The sequence below is a fragment of the Lissotriton helveticus genome, chromosome 6 (assembly GCF_964261635.1).
Source record: "Lissotriton helveticus chromosome 6, aLisHel1.1, whole genome shotgun sequence".
Classification (NCBI taxonomy): domain Eukaryota; kingdom Metazoa; phylum Chordata; class Amphibia; order Caudata; family Salamandridae; genus Lissotriton; species Lissotriton helveticus.
The window spans coordinates 1,181,440,352-1,181,453,565 of record NC_136067.1 but is presented as its reverse complement, the minus strand read 5'-3'; the positions used below and the strand labels follow the sequence as shown (position 1 = coordinate 1,181,453,565).

Below are 13,214 nucleotides of genomic sequence, written 5' to 3'. Positions count from 1 at the left end.
GCTAATTATGCTAATTTATTTTCTGTAGCGGGTTGTGGGCTTATAGGGGAATTGGGTGGGAAGTAATTTATTTATAATTAATTAAATATTTAAAATTATTTATTGCTATTTATTTTGAATTAATTGTTAATTAATTTTTTATGGGTAATTAATTAAATTTTAATTGCCAATTAATTTTATTTAATTGATTAATTGCTAATTATGTTAATTTTACTAATTTATTTTCTGTAGCGGGTTGTGGTTTTATAGGGGAATAGGGTGGGAAGCAATTTATTTATAATTAATTAAATAATTCAATTTATTTAATTGTATTTAATTTGAATTAATTGGTAATTAATTTTTAATTGTTAATGTGTAATTAATTTGTATTAATAGGTAACTAATTGTAATAATTAATTTTAATTTGAAATTTTAATTGATTAATTATTATATTAAATTGGTATTTACTTTTAATTAATTTTTATAGATATTAATTTATATTTTTTTTAGATAATATATGAAGTATTTACTTTCCCTACTGTTGCACTCTATGGAGTGGGAATAGTAATTTTTACCCCTACGCTATCCAACGCTTTCCCTACTGTTGCACTCTTTGGAGTGGGAATAGTAATTTTAACCCCTACGCTATCCAATGCTTTCCCTACTGTTGCACTCTTTGGAGTGGGAATAGTCATTTTAACCCCTACGCTATCCAACGCTTTCCCTACTGTTGCACTCTTTGGAGTGGGAATAGTAATTTTTACCCCTACGCTATCCAACGCTTTCCCTACTGTTGCACCCACTGGAGTGGGAATAGTAATTTTTACCCCTATGCTATCCAACGCTTTCCCTACTGTTGCACCCACTGGAGTGGGAATAGTAATTTTTACCTCTACGCTATCCAACGCTTTCCCTACTGTTGCACTCACTGGAGTGGGAATAGTAATTTTTTACCCCTACGCTATCCAACGCTTTCCCTACTGTTGCACCCACTGGAGTGGGAATAGTAATTTTTACCCCTACGCTATCCAACGCTTTCCCTACTGTTGCACCCACTGGAGTGGGAATAGTAATTTTTACCCCTACGCTATCCAACGCTTTCCCTACTGTTGCACTCACTGGAGTGTGAATAGTAATTGTTACCCCTACGCTATCCAACGCTTTCCCTACTGTTGCACTCTTTGGAGTGGGAATAGTAATGTTTACCCCTACGCTATCCAATGCTTTCCCTACTGTTGCACTCACTGGAGTGGGAATAGTAATTTTTACCCCTACGCTATCCAACGCTTTCCCTACTGTTGCACTCACTGGAGTGGGAATAGTAATTGTTACCCCTACGCTATCCAACGCTTTCCCTACTGTTGCACTCACTGGAGTGGGAATAGAAATGTTTCCCCTACGCTATCCAACGCTTTCCCTGCTGTTGCACTCTTTGGAGTGGGAATAGTAATTTTTACCCCTACGCTATCCAACGCTTTCCCTACTGTTGAACTCTTTGGAGTCGGAATAGTAATTTTTACCGCTACGCTATCCAACGCTTTCCCTACTGTTGCACTCATTGGAGTGGGAATAGTAATATTAACACTCTTGCTATGCTACGGTAATAATATTGTATATTTTTTAACCCCTTCCATGCTCATGACGGAACGGTTCCGTCATGAGCGTCGGTTGAGCTGTGCTCATGACGGAACCGTTCCGTCATGACCACACCCGTTTTTAAGAACGTTCAGCACAGCGCGAAAATTCGCTCCGCGCTGAACGGGTTAATAATATTATGTTAATATATATATATATGTTTTAACAAATAATTTTTTTTATATAACTTAAATTAATTATTTAATAATTTTAAGGTTATTTAAGTATTTTTAAGTATATTTTAGTTATTTTTAATATTTTTCTAATTTTAAATTAATTTTAATAAATTCGATATTTTTACAAAGTACATATTTTTAAACGATATTTTTGATTCGATATTTTTGTACTTACTTGTTTGTAGATAGGACTTCGATATTTTTGTAGATGATATTTTGGAGTCGATATTTTAAAAGCCTATATTTTTGTGGTCGATATTATGTCAGTGATCCATCCTACCATCTCAGGGCCAGGAACCTTGTTGGTATCGCTGGTATATAGACCAATAACAGGCACTCACCCACACTATCATCACTACACGCCTCACCACCCTCTACTCCTACTAATTCCACTCCGCCTCTCCCTATTCCCACTTCAAGCTCTGATCCCCATCTCGAGTTTGACCCTATCTCCCTATGTAACTGTGCCAATGGTTCTACCCTAACCTCTAGTAATCCTACAAAAGTGGATCCTATTTCACCTGAGTGGGCTACTCCTGCGAATAACTGCTTGAACAATCATGGCCTTGAGAAGAAGATTGATGACCGCAAGCATGAAATTTCGGTAGTCAAAGAGTTGGTGCAAAGTATTCTGCAGTTCTCCTTGAAAATAGAGAAGCGATGGGTTTCACCCCCCGCGATGAGGAATGATAACCACAATCCACAGATGATTTACTCTATCAAAGGTATTACCTCCTTCTGCTACTATCTTAGCTCTAGCGTGAGCTAGAGGCCTCTACCCAACCACCACTCTCGGCCCCACAGACCCCCGCCTCAGTTATCTGAAGACATTCTCACCCTGCTTGCGTCCTCCAAACCCCTACCTCAGCTATCTGAAGAAGACATTCTCGCCCTGCTTGGGTCCTACTCTGACCCTAAAACGGTCACCCAACCCAACTCTACTCTCACCATCCCTTCAATCACTGCTGACCCTGACAGGGAACTGAGCCTTAACCTCAGAAAGTTGAACATAGAGAACCTACATCATATAAACACCTCGACTCAAGAAGTGGTCACTTCGAACCTGCACATCAAAGCAATGCTGCTCAATTGTAGATCAGCTGTGAAACATGCAGCTGCTATGTCTGATCTCAAAGTTGCACGTAACTTGGACCTTCTGATCATTACTGAAACCTGGCTAAATGATAATTCCTCCCCAATTCTTGACATCTTAATACCTCCCGACTAATTTATACTCAGAAGTGAGTGATCGACTGGATAAAACAGGAGGGGGCATTGCCTGCATTCATCGCTCCAACCTCACAGTTAAACAATCCTCTTGTACTGTCTTATCCTCCTGTGAACAGCTAGTCTTTGAAATCTGGAACAAAGGCAAGAAGATTTGTGTGCTGCATTCGATCTATCACCCTCCTGGTGACAATCTAGTCTTCACAGAACAAATCATGGAGGTCATTAGCTCGAGCTCGAATCAACCCTGCCATATATTCCTTAGAGTCTCCAACCTTCATTGGACACAAATGATCCAATTGTCTATTCCTTTAAGACTTTCCCCTCTGACCTCAATTTCTCACAGCTCTGTAAAGGCCCTAACACACAATAAAGGCACCACTCCTCATCATTGCCAAAGACAACTTCATACAAATAGGAGAAATCTTACCCTGTGACTGGTCTGATCATATTCAAATTCCCTTCCTCATCTTAGACAAGGGACTGGTTCGACAGGGCCAACCCATTAAAGCGAAACAAATGACTTGCAATATGAGAGACCTCGACATTAGTATGATAACCTCAATCACCAAAAATAGACTACCCCCCCCCCCCCAATTTGACCAACGTTGACGATCTTTCGTCTAATTACATTAACACGTTTTCTAACATTCTTGACTCGGTTGATCGGAAACAGCTCAAAAAGGATCCCAGTCAAACTTAGTAAACCATGGTTTAATGGTGCCCTAAATGATGAACGGTGCAATCTAAGACTCTATGAGAGACTCTGGAGAAACTCGCCTTCCAGCACAAATCTCTCACAACTGAGGAAAATTAGAAGCGTTTACAACATACACATACGTTTGGCGAAAATCAACCACTTCAGCCTTCAACTGGATGGAGCCAAAAACAGACCAAAAAAACTCGTCGAAAGGAACAATCTAACCAATCTTCTAACCAGAGCTCGAATCTGTTATCCCTGCTCCCTAATGGTGATGATTTTACAGCTCACTTCGCTGAAAAAACAATTAAAATAGAGCTGGATCTATTACACACTATTCCCATCCTGCACTGGGACAGGAACAGACTAATTTGCATATAGCCAGGTTCTGAGCTGGGATGGTGCAATGAGCTAAAAAACAGGTGATGGATTTAAACCATGATCTCTTGACTTGGTAAGAGTATTCTGCATCATTTAGAAACTCTGTCCATCACCACCCCCTTTTTCCAAAATTGATTTTATCCACACTATGTGTGGGAGGGTATACTCAGACGTGAGTCCCTTGCTCATTGCACCATCAGGATTCAAGCAAGCCGGGCCGACGAAGGCTGTGATGCCAGAAACCGGTCCCCGGAAGCTTGTCTCCTTCCCAGTCTAAGAATTGGCTTGGTAGTTTGGTTTGCCCTGTTCCCATCATGCACTGGGACAGGAACAGACTAATTTGCATATAGCCAGGTTCTGAGCTGGGATGGTGCAATGAGCTAAAAAAACAGGTGATGGATTTAAACCATGATCTCTTGACTTGGTAAGAGTATTCTGCATCATTCAGAAACTCTGTCCATCACCACCCCCTTTTTCCAAAATCTATTACACACTACCCCAAATTTGCTATCCAAGATACCGTTAGCAGGATCAGGAGAGGTGGCAGAATCCAGGACAATACACTCCCTTTGGACCTCAAAAACAAAGCCTCTTGGAGCAGTTTTATCCTACCAGGCGGCACTGAGATGCTTAGAAACATGGCATCCATCAAACCCTCAAACCACGTTGGTGATCCTCTACCTGTCAAGCTCTATAAAGATTTAATCTTGGCCTCTCCCTCTTTGATCCAGGATTATTCATGAATCTCTCTTACAGGGAAAGATTCCGGACTGCCTAAAAGTTGGGCAACCTACTCCCATTCCTAAGAAGCCCAATTCTGACCTATCAGATCCAAACAACTTCCAACCTATCACCAGCAGCATGACTAACGAAATTGCTTAAAAAATGCATTCACTAACAGCTCTGCAAAAATATTGAGAAATATCAACTCCTGGATCCTCAACAGTCAGGATTCAGAGCAGAGCACAGCACTGAAACGGCACTAACTCACATTGTTGATGACGCCGTGAGAGCCCTGGACCAAAATGCCCCATCTCCTGATCCTTCTAGACCTGTCCTCAACCTTCAATACCATCAAACACAATAACTTGATTGATCTCCTACAGCATAGGATGGGATTGTCAGGCCCGGTCCTAAACTGGTTTGTCTCCTTCCTTCACACCGCACACAAAGGATCAAAATTAATTATGCCCTCGCTTCCAGTACCCCTGTCCTGATTGGAGTCCCAAAAGGTTCTACGCTCTCGCCCACTCTCTTCAACCTATTTATGGGACCTCGTGCGGGGATTCTGAACAGAGCCAACATCCAATACCACATGTATGCGGATGACATGCAATTGTACCTGAGAATCTCCTTGCAAGAGGACATAAAAAATGTTAATGCTGCACTTGCCCAAACTCAACAATGGCTAGCTCAGAACCATCTCCTACTAAAAACTCTCAAAACGGAATTTCTTTTGATCACCACACCTAATCACTCAGCTCCTACCCTTGAATGGATTAAACACCTAACTGCTCTGAACTGCACTCCTCACGTTGTAGACTCTGCCAAATCTTTAGGTATCACCTTGGATAAACACCTAAACATGCAAGCACACATCAGTGTTACTACTAGGGGAGACAATTTCCAACTCAGCACACTGAAGAAAACAAACCATTCCTCCACCCCGAAGATCTCAGGCCAGCGGTTCAATCTGTGATTATCCCTAGATTGGAATATGGGCTGGTGACCCTCAAAGGACTTACCAAAGCTAGCCTGGCCCCTCTCAGAGCTACCTTGAATGCATCTGCCAGGCTTTTAATAGGTTCTAGGAAATTTGATCACATTTCACCCGACCTTTTGCAGCTAAACTGGTTATCTATTGAAGCAAGGATCCGACTCAAGATAGCCAGTCTGACTCATAAAGCCATACACCACAATACCTCATACTATCTAGCTAATAAACTTGTGCAACGGAACCTCAGAAGTACATTCACCCTTCTCTTGAAACCTCCAAGATTCAAAAAGAAAAGGATTGTACAACTGTGCATTCTCCGGTCTTGCTCCAAGAATTTGGAACTCCTTACCAACAGATCAAATCCTTCCACTACTTCCTTTAAAAAGTTGGTCAAAAGACTACTAATGAACGAACGTTAATCACGCTGATCATGTTAGTGTGTTCTGTTAATAACCAAAATCTTGAAATATTTTTCACTGATGTTCTATGACATATTTTCCCTTCTTTTGATTCTAGTCCTAGATAGCTCTTTTAACTGCATCAAGTTGATTTTTGCTTGCTCCTTTTTTGTTAATATTCCTTGATGCACATCGCATATCTTGGTTCTTGCTATTTGTATGATGTTTAACTCGGAGCGCTATAGTGCACCACTGATACTAATGTATTAGCTTCTTTATGTTCCGTATAATTGCTGACGACAATGCTGCACAGCGCTCCGATACCCCCTTGGGTCTTGTTTGCGCTCTATAAAACTTTCAAAATAACAAATAAATTAAATAAAAACACCTATGCTGCTGCCCCACTCCCCTATACCACATATATCCTACCATTTTAGACTAGAAAAGTGGGATATTTTAAAAATGCAAGTGGGGAATGAATTTTTCACATTGACTCCTATTGAAGCAGAGGCGATTTCAGGCGGGAAGCAGCCAAATAAGCCATTTTTGCTCTTCAAAAATCTGGACTTTTCTGCCTGAATCGGGTTCGTTGGCATGTATGACAACAAATGCAGCCCCCGAAATTAAGAGTAAAGTGATCAATTTTTGAACTGCTAAGAGTGGGCGCAGCCAACCCTTGCTAAGATATAGCCTGTCCTGATTGGACAACAATTTGGCACCCTTGCTGATGTTAGTGAATACAATAAGGCAGTAGGGGGCCCATTTGTGTATACAGATCAGCATAGCAGCCAAGGTTTAATGTTGCCATGTGTGACATTTTCATAATTTCAGTGTAATTATGAGTCGCACCTCATAGACTACGAGTGACACTTTCTCACAAGCAAAATCAAACAATGAAGACGTGGGAAACATTTTGCACTCCTTAATTCCTTGGCAGGACACAATAAAATACTATACCTTAACGGATAGAAAGTAAAAGTACTGTAAACAAGTGGATGGAAATGAACACTTGTACCCTCACGCACATACTCTCTTCTTACTCCAGAAAAAAGAACCGTCAAGACCTCTCTGGAGCGCTCTATCTCACCCGAATCGCCCATAGCTTAGCTGCCTCACGTTGATGAGGGAGGTTTGGTGTGTGTCAGCAGAGGTGTGAACCCCTCCCCCAACCAGGGCAAGGAAGGGAGCCAATGGGGTGTGAAAAACAACGCCTGAGATATGATAATGAGGGACCACTTTAAACTGGCAAATTTGACACAGAAATAAGCACGCAGGAATACGGACGAGCCTGGAGCACGATAAGAGAGAGGGGCGCTGCTGTTTGTATAACCAGAAGGCACACAGCTCAGTGCGCCTGTCATAAGACTGGAGCGCTCGGCCTGCGTCCAGCTCGCCCATTTGTGCGAGGGCATTGGCGCAGCCCAGTACCGTAAGACAAAAGAATCAAGTTCAACACCGACAGGGGGGAATGTTTAGCACAGAAGAAAATCCTGTTGAACTGGGTGAGATTTCCGAGGGAGAGACTTACCTTCAATCCCTCGCATACTACCAAATCACACACCGATGCCTGCCTCTGCTGCCCTCCAGCCATTGCCGTCGTTCATAGCACCGCGCACGCGCGAATGTCAGGACTCGCGCGTGCGCACTACTAACAGCCAAAGAGCCAGCGACAACTTTGCACCTCATGATCCTGTCTAAAATGTGACACTCAAGCACGCTTTGTATCCCATGACGCTGTGCTACATTGAATGCGTCAGTCACATAACATACAATTAATGAGAAAAGAGAAAACCTTCCTAGCAAAGGAAGAATCAGCCGCCATGCAGCTGAACTCTAACCCCGGAAATTATCGCCCCAGCTGCTTAACAGCCGTCTTATTCCCCCCCCCCCCCCCTCCCTCAGCTGAAGTCTTCGATGCCGGTTGTTTAGACCAGATTGCTTTGACAGGGAGTACCTGCTGTTGGCATTTGACCGACGTCGTCGTCAGACAGATCGCAAGAACGTCCACTTAAGGTCGGTAGAGCAGCTGAGCAGGGTGCAGTGTCTGATCAGGTCGGTGTCAAGGAGAGCATGCAGAGCTGTCAAGGTTTCAGATTGCAATTGTGTGACATTTCCTTAATTTCATTGTGATAATGAGTGGCATTTCAACGACTATGAGTGAGACTTTCTCGCGAGCAAAATCACGCAATGAAAATGAGGAGAACATATAAATATCACCCTTCTCTCCTCCTTTGGAATTCACGAGAGACTGTTTTTAAACACTTATTTATTTATTTATGCATTTTTATATAGCGCGGACTTTACCCGAAGGTGTCAGAGCGCTTCACAATAGGAACAGAACTGACACATGAGAACATTACAAGTGCACAAATTACAAAAGCAAACACTTGTTTGAGTTACATGAGGCAAAAGTGACATACGTGAGCAAACAAATACAAGAGGTAGCAAACGGTGCATTACAGGAGGAAAAAGTGACGTGTGCAGGTTACAAAGCGTATAAAGTACAAGTAGAGGTAAAATACTGCAATACATGGCAGATACTCAAACACAAGAACAAACGTTACGTAGGCAATGGTGGCACTTGTGCAAGTATCGAAAGCAAACAAAATGTAAGAGATAGCAAACAGTGTGTTACAAGAGAAAAGTGACGTGTGCATCTTACAAAAGAGTACCAAACACAGGTAAAAGGGTAATACTGCAATAAATGGCAGACTCTCAAACCAAAAGAACACACTTCCATAGTCAAGGAGAATAGAATTTTCTATAATAAAAGGTCTTCCTTCAGATAATAGAGAGGGCATGAATTAAATTTGGAAGTGTCTTTGAAGGAGGAGAACTTTGAGGTCAGTTTTGAAGGCCTGGGAGGAGGAGGTGGTTCGGATCTGGTCGGAAGTGAGTTCCAGATTCTCACTGCGTTGCCTGAAAAGGATTGGGCCATCGATCTTTCCTTCTTGAAAGTGGGAGGTTTAAGCAGTAAATTTACCGCATTTCGTGATGGTCTAGAGCCTCCAGAGAGTTTTAGTTTATTCGCCAGGTAGCGAGGAGAGGAGTGCAAGGCTTTGTGGGTGATGCAGGCAGTCTTGTAGATAGATCTTGCCTCGATGGGAAGCCAGCGGAGGGTGGATAACATGGGTGTGATGTGGTCGCTTCTTTTGGCCCCATAAATGAAACGAGCTGCTGAATGGAGAACAGACTTAAGGGGGGACAGGTGGGGTTTGGGGAGGCCAGTAAGAAGAGAATTGCAGTAATCCAGTCTGGAGAGAACCAGCGATTGGACCAGGGTTTTAAGGTCATGCTCCGGGAAGAAGCGACAAATCCCCCAAAGAAGGCGCAGTTGGTATCGAGCAGACTTTGCAATTGAATTAATGTGGGAGAGTAGATAGAGTTTCGTGTCGAGTATGACACCAAGGGATTTTGCGCTGTCGACAATGATGGGTTTATTGTTCAGTAGATTCATCTGGTCCATCCATGATTGAACTGGGGGAGGAGAAAGTGAGGAGGAGAGGAGGAGGAATTCAGTTTTGGAGAGATTCAGAATCAGTTGATGTGTTGACATCCAGTTTTGAATGGAGTCCAGAGTAGAGCTTAGGACGGAGAGATCGTGAGTGGAGGCAACCTTGAGGTAGATTTGAGTGTCGTCTGCGTAGAGATGATAGTGGACCCCGGATTTACTTAGGAGGTTTCCCAGTGGTTCTAAATACAGATTGAATAATGTGGGTGCAAGAATAGATCCTTGAGGAACACCTTAACCTACCGCCAAAGGAGATGAAAGACTGTCCGCTATTTTGATCATTTGGGATCTATCAGAGAGGAAGGAAGCAAACCATTTAAGCACAGTGCCCTCCAAGCCCATTCTCTGTTGAAGAGTGTTGAGGAGGGTGTTGTGATTGACAGTGTCAAAGGCTGCAGAAAGGTTAAGGAGAATTAGAAGACAAGACCCCACCGATTCGAGTATCTGCAGCGCGTCATCAATCACTTGCAGCAGGGCTGTTTCAGTGCTGCAGTTTTGGATGAAGCCGGACTGAAAATTGTCAAGAAGATCATTGTCCTTGATATGACGGGAGAGTTGTTTCGCTACACATCTTTCTGTGATCTTCGCAAGAAAGGGTAGGTTAGTGATGGGGCGGAAGTTGCTGAGGTCATTCGCATCAGCAGTGGGTTTTTTAAGCAGAGGGGTGACCTGCCCAGTTTTGAAGGGAACAGGAAGGGAGCCTTGACAGAGGGAGAGGTTGACCAGAGTGGTCCAATAGGGAAAAGAATGGGTATAGAAGTCAATGGCAAAGGCACTAGGTATGGGGTCCAGAGAATGGTTGGAGGGCTTTGTTTCGAGGATGCACTTGAGGAGGACACCTTCAGAGATGGGGTCGAAGTTCTGTCAAATGGCTAGTGATTTGCGCTGCTCTGGAGGGGTAGGATGAGCGACCTGATCCACAAGTGATTTCACTTTTTTGTCAAAGAATACAGCGAAATCCGCTGCTTTCTTTGTAGAATCCTCCAACTTGGAGGTTGGGGGAGAACAGTTAGTATTCTTGATGAGATCAAATAGTTTTTTGGGTCTATTTTTGGCTGAGTCAAGGAGGGTTCTGAAGTGTGATGCTTTCCCAAGGAAGATGTGTTTGTGGTACTTGGATCTTGGTGAACGAAGCGTGTCCAAATTATCGGTGGAGGGCGCTTGCCTCCATTGTTTCTCCAGGAGTCTTAGGTGCTTCCTTTCTTCATAGAGGGATTTGTTGAACCAAGGTGCTGAGGGAATGGGCCTTTTCTTTTTGCTTTGGAGAGGAGTGACGTTATTGATTTCAACTGCAAGGACTGAGAGGCTTTTGGAGGTGAGTTCGTCAACATCTAGGTTCGGATCTAGCCTTGGAAGTGACAGCCAAGCTGATTCACAGAGGGAAACTGTGTCAATATTTTTTGTGTCATGGAACCAGGAGGTAGCCCTCTTAGGTTGGCCAAGAGTTATAGAGTGTGCTAGGTGATGAGAGAATGGGATGAGGAGGTGGTCAGACCAGTCTACATGAATAGGGGTAGCGATAGAAAGCATGCCTGCTTTAGAAATAACAAGGTACAGGATTGAGCCCTTAGAGTGTGTTGATACTGTACAGTGTTGGATAAGATTGTTTGTAGAGAGGAAGGTGGCCAGCAAATTCACGTAAGAGCCTTGCGGAGAGCCCCAGTGGAGATTGAAGTCACCCACGAAGGTCTGATTGTCACTTTGCGAGTATTGGTCGCTGATTAAGTCAGTGAGTTCCTTCATAAACGAAGGGCCGCTTCCAGGTGGGCGGTAAATGACATGGAATCTGAGGGGTGAGCGGTGCTGTAGTTGAAGCTCAAGAGATAGGCATTCAAAAGTGCGGAAGGCGCTGATAGGAAAAGCCTTAAGTTGAAGGGAGTTTCTAAAGATGACTGCAACACCTCCCCCAACTTTGACAGTTCTGTCATTCCTAAAAATAAAATAGCCTGTGGGTAATAGGAGCTCAAACATAGAGTGGGAGGTATCATTGAACCAGGTCTCTGTTAGGAAGAGCATGTCAATATTGTGAACGGTGATGGTATCGGAGATTTCGAGTTTGTGTTTTATTGCAGATCTGCAGTTGTGGAGCAGACAGCACAGCTCTATCAAGACTGTTTTGGTGACAGGGGTACTTGGGCTAAGAAGGGTGATAGGGATATTGTACTTATACGGGGGTGCACAGGAGGGTTTAGGTGGATGCTTGGTTCTGACAGAGGAGATGGTCGGCATAGTGTGGATAGTTGGGTTACTCGGAGAGGCAAGTTGAAAAAGGGTGGCGTTCAAGGGCTTGTGTGAGTTACCGATGTTTGCAGACGACAGATTATGCTTGTCTATGGTGGGGTGAGGGGGCGAGTAGCATCTCGTGGGAAGGTTAGAGTTTTCCAAAAGAGTTGAGGTGAATGGGAAAGTGGAAATCTTGGAGCTTAAAAGTGAAATGGTAGCTACAAGCTGGGAGATGGAGATGATAAGAGAGCATAGCTTATTTTCAAGAGAGAGTAGGGCAGAGCACGGAAGGTTGGGTGTCTCTATGGCAACAGGAGGGGGTGAAATTGGTGGTGGAAGGCAGGGAGAGGTGGGGCAAAGGAGGAGAGTTGGGGTATAGGGTACATAGGTGGGGAAAGGTGGAGGTTGAGAGTGGGAGTTGGTGTATCAGAGGTGAAGGGAGAGTTGTCTTTGTTGGTGTTGCACGAAGGAAAGGAATTAAGGACATATTTAGGGGTAGATGGATGTGGATCAAGGCGGTGGGGTAGAAGGAGAGGGGAGGACTGTGTGGTGTCATAGGAATGTAGGAGGTTTGGGTGGAAAAGAGGGGAGGTGGTTGGAGCGGTCCTGTTGGCTAGGAGAGGTGGCTATGAGGGAACGGACATCTGGCAGAGTGAGGGGGGTTGGGAGAAGGGGAAGTTGAAGAAAGGAAATGGTTCTGCTGGGCCCGATGGAGGGAAATGGAAAGGGTTACCAAGGGGGGAAAGGGGGTAGCACAGCATTGCTGGAGGAGTGGGGGGAAGGAGAGAGATGCAATGGGATTGTGGAGAAATCGGGGTAAGAAGCGAGGGGAGGAGGGGGTAGAGAAGAGAGGGAGGAATGAGGGGAGCATAAGGAAAGTTAACTGCGGGAAAGGGTTGGAGGAGAGGTGGACTAAAAAAGGGAGTAGCAGGTAGGAATAGGGGGGAGGAGATGAGATTGGAGTACCGGGACGCAGGAGTGTGGAATTTAATGAAATATGTACTTGTCCAAGGGACAAGTAGCTTCATAAATCTACTTGTCCTGTAACAAAATCCACTTGTCCCTTTGGTGCACATAGTGCGCCGTTAAATAATGGCAGCCATCTCAATATAGAAGAGCTCTGATAGTAGCCTCTCTGGTTAATGTCAGGCTAATACTATAAAAGGATTTGACTTTTGGGGGTTTTCACTAGCTTTTTCCTAATCTTTTCCCATGCTGTGAAAGGTTGGAAATTTTACTACCCCTGACAACGGCAGAAGTAAAGTTT

General features: G+C 43.8%; 2 protein-coding genes across 11 annotated transcripts in view; one reads left to right on the top strand and one right to left on the bottom strand.

Annotated features, from left to right (window-relative positions):
* The window catches only part of LOC144763356 (E3 ubiquitin-protein ligase RNF146-like), a 135,853-nt gene extending 127,998 nt beyond the window's left edge, over positions 1 to 7,855 (bottom strand). For 2 of the 8 annotated variants that reach the window (XM_078648889.1, XM_078648893.1), the window contains exon 1: positions 7,742 to 7,855. The gene's annotated coding sequence lies outside the window, so the exon portion shown is untranslated. Of the gene's footprint in view, positions 1 to 7,170; positions 7,273 to 7,741 lie in introns of those variants that run through there. The other 6 variants (XM_078648892.1, XM_078648894.1, XM_078648891.1 and 3 more) reach the window with 5 other exon arrangements.
* A 132-nt stretch (positions 7,856 to 7,987) lies between these two features.
* The window catches only part of ECHDC1 (ethylmalonyl-CoA decarboxylase 1), a 369,579-nt gene continuing 364,352 nt past the window's right edge, over positions 7,988 to 13,214 (top strand). The window contains exon 1 of one of the 3 annotated variants that reach the window (XR_013596209.1): positions 7,988 to 8,265. The gene's annotated coding sequence lies outside the window, so the exon portion shown is untranslated. The remainder of the gene's footprint in view (positions 8,266 to 13,214) is intronic. The other 2 variants (XM_078648887.1, XR_013596210.1) reach the window with 2 other exon arrangements.